Raw genomic sequence first — 5,461 nt, forward strand, 5'->3', positions numbered from 1 at the left:
CTCTTCCTGCAAGATTCTATTAGGGTCAAATAAAGGTCCCCAGATACCATTTCATGTAGGAAGGACAAAGTTAAGTGAATTGAAGGAACTTATCATAGGATTATCCAACTAGAACTGAAAGAGACCTCAGAAGTGACCTGGTATAGCCTCTCATTTAAAAAAAATAAGGAAACTGAAAGCTGGGTGAGCTTGGACTGCCCCAAGATCTAGCCAGTAAGGAGAAGGAGGAGGAGGAGGAGGAGAAGGAGGAGGAGGAGGAAGAGGAAAACTACAAGCAACTTGACTTAGTTTGTCAAGGTTGTTGTCAGGAGCTCTCAAGGCCGCCTTGCTGAAGGCCTGGGGCCTGGACCCCACTACAGATATTGAAGCCTGCCAGAGGAAGCTGGAGTCCATGAGCTGAATCCCCCTGCTGCCACTCCACATAGAGAGCCTATTGAAGCATTGAGAGTGACAAAACCTCATTATGATGTATCTTTAGTTTATTTAACTTGTAAATTTATGGAGCTCATTGAATCTGCTCCTGGTGGAGTTCTTAATTTAAATGAAGTTGCAACAACATTTGGAGAATGGAAACGAAGAGTATATGACATCACCAATACCTTAGATGGTATCAACTTCATTCAAAAAAGATCTAAGAACCATATTCAATGAATTGAATCTGATCTTAGTGGTACTGGATCAAAAGTATCCCAGCAAAAGAAGATAAGAGATGTACTTAATGATTTAACAGCAATGGAAAAAACTTTGGATGCTCAGCAGCTGGTTGAACTAACAGATGACAAAGAAAATGTAAGATCATCATATGTGACATATCAAAATATTCATAGCATTCAAGCTTTCTATGGACAGAATGTTATTGCAAATAAGGCTCCAGAAGAAACCAAATTGGAAGTGCCCACTCCTACAGAACACTGGATAACAGTATGTATAAGGAGCACACAATGACCTATTGATGTTTATTTGTGTGGAGTGGAACAAGAACTGAGCACTACTTTATCTGAAAGTAAGTCTGTGGTTCTTCCTGATCAAGAGGGAAATGTATAGTTGAGTGAATCAATTACAAAATAAAACCTGAATTTTCTTGAACATTAGAACTTTGGATGGATTCAATGCTTTTTTTGTCAAGTTAGCTTAATTTCCTTTTTGATGAGACTCACTTTTTCAGTTTGACCTTTAAAAAAATCAGCTGTTGAGGACTTCGGTGCCCAGTTTAATACTAACATTACAAGCAATAGTATTAGCAGTTCTATTGTATACAGTTATACCAACTTACTGTGGAAAATGGCTCATTGTATAAAAAATTATGAAAATGTAATTTGGCACTACTTAAGTGAAAAGAGGGCTTTCTGTATTTAAAAAAAATCATGAAAACAATCTTTCAGAGCACCAGTTTGTTACTACCAAAACATTTGGATTAATCTGAAATTGAAGATTACAGCATATCATTAACTTCTTTCTTTACAATGCAGAATATGGTTGAAGTGAAATTATGTTTACATCATGTGAATATTGTTTGCATTGTGTACAGCCAGATGTTTAAATAGTAAAGATGTACACAATAAAATTAAATGTGAATATTCCTGTATATATTTGTATAGTGTTTAGTTAACTCATGACAAATGAGAATCATATGTAAAATTTTCACCTTCTACAGCAAAAAATAAAACCAAATAAAATATAAACATGAAAATTAAAATAACAACAACAAGAAGAAAATTGGCCCTGCCTCTGGAGTAGGCCAACAGTAAGCCCTACCCCCAGAACAAGCCAGCAGTGAGGTCCTGCCTCTGGGACAGGCCAGCAGTGAGACTCCAACCCCAGGGAAGGCTTACAAGAAGACCCTGCCACCAGAACAAGTCAGGAGGGAGGCTCTCTCTCCAATCTAAGCCAGCAGCAAGGCCTTGAGCCCCAGAACAAGAAGCCTGGAGCAGCAGGTACAGATACTAATTACTATATAAAAACACAAAGTCAAAAGAGGCAGAAAAATGAGCAAAAACAAATAAAGAAACAAAAAGAACTTGACCATAAAAAGTTACTATGACAGGGAAGATCAAGGAACAAACTTAGAAGAGGACAAAAGTGTCAAAATAGATACATACAAAGCCTCAAATAGAAATGAAAATTGGTCTACAGACCTAAAAATAAGAACCCATAGAAGACCTCAGAAAAAAAATTTAAAAAGCAAATAGGAGGGGAAAATGGGGAAAGAGTAATACAGGAAAATCATGGGGGGGGGGAAGAGTCAACAGCTTGGTAAAAGAAAAAAATGGAAAAAATATGCAAAAATTCACGAAAGTAAACGATTCCTTAAAAAGTCAAACTGGCTAAATGGATAAAGAGGTACAAAAATTCAGTGAAGAAAACAACTCCTTAAAAAGTGGAACTAGACAAATGGAAAAGGAGGTCCAAAAAATTTCACAAAAGAAAATAGTTCCTTAAAAATTTGAATTGGGCAAGTGGAAGCTAATTAATCTTTAAAACATCAAGAATTAATCAAACAAAATCAAAACAATGGAAAAATAGGAGAAAATGTGAAATATCTTATTGGAAAAACAACTGACCTGGAAAATAGATCCAGGATAGATAATTTAAGAATTATTGGACTACCTAAAAGTCATGATAAAATGAAAAGCCTGGTCATCATATTTCAAGTAATTATCAAGGAAAACTGCTCTGATATCCTAGAACCAGAGGATAAAATAGAAATTGAAGGAATCCACTGATTCAATAGATGCAGAAAAAGTCTGTGACAAGTACAACACCCATTCCTATTAAAAACACTAGAGAGCATAGAACTAAATGGAACTTCCCTTAAAATGATTAGTATCTCTCTAAAACCATCAGCAAGTGTTATCTGTAATAGGGATAAGCTAGAAGCCTTCTCAATAAGATCAGGGGTGAAGCAAGGGTCTCCATTATCACCACTACTATTAAATATCATAATAGAAATGCTAGCTATAATAATGAGGAGAAAAAGAAATTGAAGGAATTAGAATAGGCAATGAGAAAATGACTCTATCACTTTGCAGATGATATGATGATCTACTTAAAGAATCCACTAAAACTATTTGAAATAATTAACATCTTTAGCAAAGTTGAAAGATGCAAAATAAACCCACATAAATTATCAACATTTCTGCATATTACCAATAAAGTGTAGCAGCAAGAAATAGAAAGAGAAATTTCATTTAAAATAACTGCTGACATAATAAAATATTTGGAAGTCTATCTGCCAAGACATATCCAGAAATCATATGAACACAATTACAAACATTTTTGACACAAATAAAGTGAGATCTAAATATTTTTTAAAATATTAATTGCTCATGAATAGACTAAGCCAATATAATAAAATGACAATTTTACTAAAATTAATCTACTTATTCAATGCCAAGTCAATCAAACTATCAAAAAATAGTTTTATAGAGTAGAAAAAATAATAATAAAAATCATCTAGAAGAACAAAAGATCAAGAACATCAAGAGAATCAATAAAAAAGTGAAGGAAGGTGCCATGTGCATAAAAGACCTCAAACTACTTTATAAAATGGTAATTATCAAAATAATATGGTACAAGCTAAGAAATACTGTGGTGGGGGTCAGTTGAATAGATTAGGTACCCAATATATTACAATGTATTTATTACAGTAAATGACCATACTAATTTAGTGTTTGATAAACCCAAAGATCCAATCTTTTTGGGACAGTAATTCATTATTTGACAAAAACCTTCTGGGGAAATTGGAAAACAGTATGACAGAAACTAGATTTAGATGAACATCTCACACTGTATACTAAGATGAGGTCAAAGTGGATGCATGATTTAGACATAAAGGGTGATACCATAAGCAAGGAGGTCATGGAATAGTTTACCCTTCAGACATAGGGATAAAGGAAGAATTTAAGACCAAGCAACAGATAGACAGTGTTACAAAATGTAAACTGAATAATTTTGATCATTTAAAAAGTTTTTGCACAAATAAAACCAATGCAACCAAAATTAAAAGTAAAGCAGGAAAATGGGGGAGAAACTTTACAGGAAGTATCTCTGATAAAGGCTTTATTTCTCAAATATAGAGGACTGATTAAAATTCCTAATACCAGTCATTCCCTAATTGACAAATGGTCAAATGATATAAATAGGCAGTTTTCAGACAAGGAAATCAAAGCTATTTATAGCTATATAAAAATGTGCTAAATCAATATTGATGAGACAAATGCATTTTAAAACAACTCTGAGGTACCACCTCCCACCCATCAAATTAGCTAATATGACAAAAAAAGGAGAATGATAAATATTGGAGAGGATATGGGAAAACTGAGACTCCAATACACTATTGGTAAAGTAGTGAACTAATTCGGCTATTCTAGAGAGCAATTTGGAACTATGACCAAAAGGCTATAAAACTATATATATCTTTTGATCCAGCAATACCACTGCTAGGGTTATATCCCAAAGAAATTTACAAAAGTGAAAAGAACCTATTTGTACAAAAATGTTTATAGCAGCTCTTTTTGTGGTGACTAAGAGTTGGAAATTAAGGGTATGCCCAATGGGTGAACAACTGAAGTATATAATTGTAATGGAATAGTATTGTGTTGTAAGAAATGACAAATAGGATGATTTCAGAGAAACCTAGAAAGACTTACATAACTAATACAAAATGAAGTGAACAGAAATAGAAGAACATTGTATATAGTAATAGCAATGTTATATGATAAACAACTGTGAATGACTTAGCTCTTCTCAGCAATAAAATTATTCAAGACAATTCCAAAGGACTTGTGATGAAAAATGCTATTCATCTCCAGAGAAAGAACTGATGTCATTGAATATAGACTGAATAATAGTCATTTTTCTATTTCTTCTTCCTTCCCTCCTTTCCTTCTTCCTTCCTTCTTTTCTTTCTCCCTTCCTTCCTTCTGTCCTTCCTTCCTTCCTACTTTCTTTCTTTCTTTCTTTCTTTCTTTCTTTCTTTCTTTATTTCTTTCTTTCTTTCTTTCTTTCTTTTTCTCTCTCACTCTCTCTCTTTTTTCTTTCTTGTTTGGGTTTTATTGCACAAAACGTGCTGAGGGTAAGTATACTTTTCCTTTTTACCACTGTAATGCTTGAGCCCCCATCCAAATTGTTATCAAACTACATAATCAATTACTGGCAAGGTCACATACCCACCTAGTCCTTGATATTTATATAACTAGCCATTTAAAATAATGACATATTTGATTCTCAAACACAATACCTGAAAGTATATAATGCCAATATAGATATTTATACATCAAAGTGAATGTATAAATCACAAATTTAATCAAAATTCACATATAAATCTAAACCCAACTCTCTCGCTAATTCATTACACACACACACACACATATATACATATATACATATATATATATATATATATATATATATGATGAAACATAGACAAACATTTACAGGAACCTCACAGGGAAGCATATGA

General features: G+C 33.4%; 1 pseudogene; it reads left to right on the forward strand.

The window, feature by feature from the left end:
• The first annotated feature begins 370 nt into the window (after positions 1 to 370).
• On the forward strand, positions 371 to 1,092 carry LOC114044565 (annotated as a pseudogene).
• The last annotated feature ends 4,369 nt before the right edge of the window (positions 1,093 to 5,461 follow it).

The sequence above is a fragment of the Vombatus ursinus genome, unplaced genomic scaffold, assembly GCF_900497805.2.
Source record: "Vombatus ursinus unplaced genomic scaffold, bare-nosed wombat genome assembly UNPS02014773.1, whole genome shotgun sequence".
NCBI classification, from domain to species: domain Eukaryota; kingdom Metazoa; phylum Chordata; class Mammalia; order Diprotodontia; family Vombatidae; genus Vombatus; species Vombatus ursinus.